The sequence below is a fragment of the Oncorhynchus masou genome, chromosome 24 (assembly GCF_036934945.1).
Source record: "Oncorhynchus masou masou isolate Uvic2021 chromosome 24, UVic_Omas_1.1, whole genome shotgun sequence".
Classification (NCBI taxonomy): domain Eukaryota; kingdom Metazoa; phylum Chordata; class Actinopteri; order Salmoniformes; family Salmonidae; genus Oncorhynchus; species Oncorhynchus masou.
Genome location: NC_088235.1, coordinates 65,671,176 through 65,677,175, shown reverse-complemented (window position 1 = coordinate 65,677,175; position 6,000 = coordinate 65,671,176). Strand labels below are relative to the sequence as shown.

The 6,000-nt window shown below is 44.7% G+C and overlaps 1 protein-coding gene across 6 annotated transcripts in view; it reads left to right on the top strand.

Annotated features, from left to right (window-relative positions):
- The first annotated feature begins 886 nt into the window (after positions 1 to 886).
- The window catches only part of ldb1a (LIM domain binding 1a), a 47,951-nt gene continuing 42,837 nt past the window's right edge, over positions 887 to 6,000 (top strand). The window contains exon 1 of one of the 6 annotated variants that reach the window (XM_064934584.1): positions 887 to 1,056. The gene's annotated coding sequence lies outside the window, so the exon portion shown is untranslated. The remainder of the gene's footprint in view (positions 1,057 to 6,000) is intronic. The other 5 variants (XM_064934586.1, XM_064934585.1, XM_064934587.1 and 2 more) reach the window with 5 other exon arrangements.

Sequence of the window (6,000 nt, the reverse complement as noted above, 5' to 3'; positions counted from 1 at the left end):
TTTTTAACTGTCATTTTTTTTAGTGTTTTAGTCTTTTTTTTGTTGCAGTGGTGGGACGCAAAAGCGTTGTGGAGGTGTGTGTGTGTGTGGGGGGGGGGGGGGGTGTTATAGCACTGTTGTTTGGTCAGCGGTGTATCTGTTGTGTACATAGTGTGATGGGGTTACATTATTCATTACTGTAACTGACAACAATGTCATGGTAATGAGAAATGGGCATTATGTTATTGAGAAGCCCTTAGCAAATGTTGCTAACAATGGCAGAATGACTCAGCAAAGCAATTGACATGATCAATTCATGCTCTTTCTAATCTATTATAAAGTTGAATTAATAATTTTGCTCAAACCTGAAGTATTACACAGTTACGTAATGAACATCTAAAATGGGTAATGTGTACGAGGACAATTATCAAATTTAAACTAGTCATATTTTTTGTCTAAAATATGACTAGTTTATGTGAATACCCAGCAATGTTAACTCTTTGCATATGTACCACTTTATACAATATTTCATTGGTTTTAATTAAATGTGTTAGTTATTTCTATAAATTAAATGCATCTAAAGTACATTTTATAAATAAGATTTAAGGCCAAAAAAAGTTAAAGAACCAGAAACCAAGCATAGTGAGTTTTAATGTGAGAGTAAATTATTAAAACATTTTAGAGGCTATATAGCTGAATTTATCACAGACATGGTTTCAGTTGGTTTCACGAGAATCACCCTGCTGTGCCCCAACATCTCAGTAACCACCACCTACTGCTGCTCGTTGTTGCCATGGATACAGTGCCCTCTCTCTGTGGGTATGAAGGGATGGGGTGGAGGAGAGGAGAGGAAAGAAGTGACTCTGGCTGCTGCCTCTGCGTCATATTTATACCAGCAGAGAGCTAGCCGGCTCCCTTCCTCATCATCTGCGCGCTCCACTACATCTCTCTCTTTTTGTCTCTTTTTCTGACAATCTATTTTTCTCTGCAGTTGACTTGGTGGATGTTTTAGTGAACAGGCTCTGGTGTTTCCACAGCCACAGACAGAGGACAGGAGGAGATAAAAGGGGGGGAAAGGTAAGCATGGATGGCGTGTGTGTGTGTGTCGTGAGGTGCCGAGTCGACAGACAGACAAAGAGGAGAGATAAGCATTATTTTGTGATCTCACCTAAAATGTACTGGGACTGGGGGATTAGGCTTGCTATACCAATGTCATTATTGTGTGTTTGTGTGTGTGTAAAATGTCATGTTCATAATGAGTGTTTGTTTACCTCCAGAGAACATGTTCTTCACAAGAGGTGAAGTGTGACCGTTCTCATTCAGGTGTGTGTGTGTGTGTGTGTTTGTGCAAGTACCTGACTCCCCCTGTGACATTGCTGTTGCTGCGTGCCTTCTGACAGGGAAAGATAGACCTACACCATCTTTGTTTTTGGGAAAAACTGCTTTAGAGAGTGAGCCCCAGTGCGAGAGACAATGCCTGTTTGTGCAGTCAGCGAAGTGTATATCTATAGCCTCAACGCCTTTCTGGCGTAGAAACAAAAGCCATTTCCCCAAAGCTGGAGTGGAGACAGACACACAGACATACACAAACAGAAATAAACACACACACTCTCTCTCTCTCTCTCTCTCTCTCTGTGAAATGACTCATATCTGCCTTTGTTCTCAGTGCACCCTTTTAAAAGCAGAGTTCTACTGTCAGCTGAGATAATTCAGTTTGGAGAGAGAGAGCGAGAGAGAGAGACTACAAATAGGAAAGGCCTTAGGGATGGTGTTAATAGTTCCTCAGAAATGTGTCTAACAGTATGTATGACATTCAGCTCCGATGGCTCTGAAAAAGCACGTAATAGCATTTAGGGAATGTCGTGTCCCACTTGTTATTTTTGTAAATTGGTTGTTTTGTTTCCTCAACGTATTGATCCTGACAGACGGATAACAAAGAGGTTGTTAAGAGCAGGAGGTTGTTAAGAGAAGCCCCGCTCCTACTGTGTGTGGTCTGTCTGTCTGTCTGTCTTGGTTTTGATGTATTAGGATCCTCATTAGCCGATGCCAATGGTGACAACTCGTCTTACTGGGGTCTGACATAACGGAAAATAAATTACAGGCAAAAGATTTTACAGTTTACATACATGTAATGTGTGTCAGTGACACATACATGTCAGTACATACACACAACAAGTAGGTCACATAGGGGAGAGGCGTTGTACCGTGAGGTGTTGCTTTATTTGTCTTTTGAAACCAGGTTTGCTGTTCAGTTGCGCTATATAAGATGGAAGGGAGTTCCATGCACTCATGGCTCTGTATAATACTATACGTTTCCTTGAATTTATTCTGGTGGCATGTCTGGTGGGGTAAGTGTGTGTCAGTGCTGTGTGTAAGTTCATTATGCAAACAGTGTACAAACAAGATTATTGATTTAGAGAGAAGACGCTTGATGGAGAGAGGTGGAGAGGGGAAAAGAGGGGAGGAGAAAGAGAGAAGTGAGCTAGGGTGAGGGACAGCTAAGAAGGCTCATACTGGAGGGTGACGTGTGTGTGTGTGTGTGTGTGTGTGTGTGTGTGTGTGTGTGTGTGTGTGTGTGTGTGTGTGTGTGTGTGTGTGTGTGTGTGTGTGTGTGTGTGTGTGTGTGTGTTTCATGGGTCTCCAGTGTCCCAGCGCCCCAGGTGGGCTTTGCATTTTTAATCAATGCTGTCTGTAGTGATTAACACTGCTGTTATACACACAGATACAAAACAGAGGGAGGACAAGGGTGAGAGTGGGGGGGAGTTGGGGGGTTTTGAGGTTATTTCTATTTTCACCATTTACAAAGTTGAACAAATGAGCTTTACAAAAGGATGCTCAAATCAATGAGCTGCACATTTAACAGTGGAGGCTGCCCAGAGGAGGTCCATCCTCCTCAGTGAAATTAATAAAGTTAAAAATAGTGAAACATTGAAAAGTTTTCCTTTTTAGATAAAACTAATACTAAATATATTCACATCACCAAATAATTGATTAAAACACACTGTTTTGCAATGAAGGTCAACAGTAGCCTCAGCAGCACTATGTAGGGTAGCACCATGGTGTAGCCGGAGGACAGCTAGGTAAAGCTTTTGGTTTTATGAATTTATTGCCACCAGGGCCTGCTGGTGTAACTGCTATCACATCAAATCAAATTTTATTGGTCCCACTCACATGGTTAGCAGATGTTATTGCGAGTGTAGCAAAATGCTTGTGCTTCTAGTTCCGACAGTGCAGCAATATCTAATAAGTAATCTAACAATTCCACAACAACTACCTAATACAGACAAATCTCAATAAAGGAATGGAATAATATATAAATATTTGAAGGAGCAATGACAGAACGGCATAGGCAAGATGCAATAGATGGTAAAAATTTGAAGTCGGAAGTTTACATACACCTCAGCCAAATACATTTAAACTCCGTTTTTCACAATTCCTGACATTTAATCCTGGTAAAAGAATCCCTGTTTTAGGTCAGTTAGGATAACAACTTTATTTTAAGAATGTGAAACGTCAGAATATGTCACGCCTTGGTCTTAGTATTTTGTGTTTTCGTTAATTAGTTGGTCAGGCCAGGGTGTGACATGGGTTTATGTTGTTGTATTTCATAGTGGGGTTTTTTAGTTATTGGGATTGCGGCTGAGTAGGGGTGTTGCATAGGTTTGGCTGCCTGAGGCGGTTCTCAATCAGAGTCAGGTGATTCTCGTTGTCTCTGATTGGGAACCGTATTTAGGTAGCCTGGGTTTCACTTTGTATTTCGTGGGTGATTGTTACTGTCTCTGTGTTAGTTTTCACCGGACAGTTGCGGTCACTTTTGGATTTTCGTTTTTTCTTGTATTGGAAGAGAAAAGAACGAGCGCCATTCTCCTTGCGGAGATGGTGCTAAATACATCATCACGGTTGATCCCTGGGATTGGGCTGGCTAACACGATTCGTTTTGCTTGGAAGGAAAAGGAGTTGGAGCCGTTAGGACGAGAATCTTTTGGAAGAATTATATTGATGGGGATTCTAAAGCTGACGGTGAAGGACGTGTTTTGTTTCCAAGGCAACTCGTTGGAGGGAGCATACGACGTCGCGCTATATACGGAAGAAAAACATGATGATATCCTTAGAAGGGCAAGAGCAGTGGGAGGTGAGAGGCCGATGTGCCACTACGAAATATCAAGTCTGGCGAAGAATAACTTTAGGGTTGTAACTGTTAACATGTACAACCCTTACGTTAAGGATGAAGAGGTGAGGGCTTTTCTGGGGAGATACATGAATAAGGTTTCCTCAGCTAGGCATCTCAAAGACTCCCTTGGGTTTTGGAATGGGAGGAGAGGTTTCCAGGCCCTCCTCAGGGAGGACCCAAAGGGACATGGTGGATACCTTCATCCTCCTGCTATGTTCTCCCTTGGGGCTGACAGGGGGACTTTGTTTTATGCACGTCAGCCCCCATTTTGCAGGCGCTGTATGGCCTATGGACACATTTTCACCTCGTGCAGCATGAGAAAATGCAGATTTTGTGGATCTGAGGATCACAAGGCGAGGGATTGTGACAAGCCTAAGACATGCCATGGGTGTGGCTCGTCAGCACACCTGTGGCGGGGGTGCCCGGCCCGTCAGAGGTCATATGCGTCTGCGGCTGGGGGGAGCAGGAGCGGGGATGGGGGAAGAAGAGGAGGGGAAGGAAACATGCCTCATGACAAGACTACAAGTCCAGAGGGGAAGGCCACAAGGAAGGAAGAGGAGCAAGAAGCGGTGGATGGAAGAGAGAAGGAAACGGAAGGCACGTGAGTAGGAGAACCAGGAAAAGCAGTGGAAGAAGGCAACCGAGTGGAGGAGAATGAGAGAGAAGAAAGTGAGGGAGGAATGGTAGAGAAGAAGACGGTGGAAGAGCAAGTGGACTGGGGGAAAGTGACATGGTGGAAGAGATGAGGGGTATGGTGGAGGAGCTGGCGGGGGGGGGGGTGGTATCTCTCCACTGCCGCCATCACCAAAGAAGAGAATGAAGAGGAGGGTGCGATTGGCCGACAGTGAGGGGGAGGGGATGGCCAAGAGAGTGATGGGGGTGGGAGAAACCTCTGGGTTGCTGCTGGTTTCCCAAGACTCTCAACTTCATTTGGGTGGGGACACACCTAACAAGACTCAGGACTGGGTACAGGAGGAGGTGGGGAGTTTTTTGTTTGGGGACTCAGCCTCCCCAATTTTCTTCCAAACCAGCTGCAACACTGGGGAGGGGGAGGATTGTGGGGGTAGACCCAGGGTGCAGGGCACCCCGTAGCCAAACACTATTCCTGCATCCTGGGATGGTGTGATGGAGGAAGAGGGGGGGATGTCGAGATTACAGATGGTGTTCTCACCGGTAGATATGGAGCAGGGGAGCATCGGGTGAGTCTCCTGTTTTTGTTTTTTTTCTGTCTGGGTTTAGTATTTGTGTGTATTACATGTTTTTTTTTTTTCATGGAGTCTAATTTTACTTTTGTTAGTTTAAATGTAAGGGGTTTAAGAGATATTGTTAAGAGGAGGGTGGTTTTTAGTTATTTGGAGGGTGTGGGGTTTGATTTTTGTTTTTTACAGGAGGTTCACCTGAGGGATGGAGGGGATGTTAGTAGATTTAAGAGGGAGTGGGACAAGGGAGAGTCGGTTTGGGGTGTAGGGGGGGTGCACTCATCTGGGGTAGGGATTTTGTGTGCGCACAGGGAGGTAAAAGTGGAAGATTCCTTTGTTGTAATGCAGGGGAGGGTTATAGGGGTGGATGTCACGATAAGGGATTGTAAATTTAGATTAGTGGTGGTGTATGGGCCACAGGTGGTGGCAGACAGGAAGGAGATGGTGGACTGTCTGACGCCCCTGTGTGTTACAAATAGGAAATTAGTGATAGGGGGGGATTTTAATACAGATTTAGGAAGAGGGGGGGATAACAGTGCAGGCGCCATTGCTAGGCTAATGGCTTGTCATGGTCTGGTAGATGGTGGTATGCACACTACTCCGAAAATGGACGGTCCTACATGGCGTAACTCCAGGGGGGTTGAGCGGAGG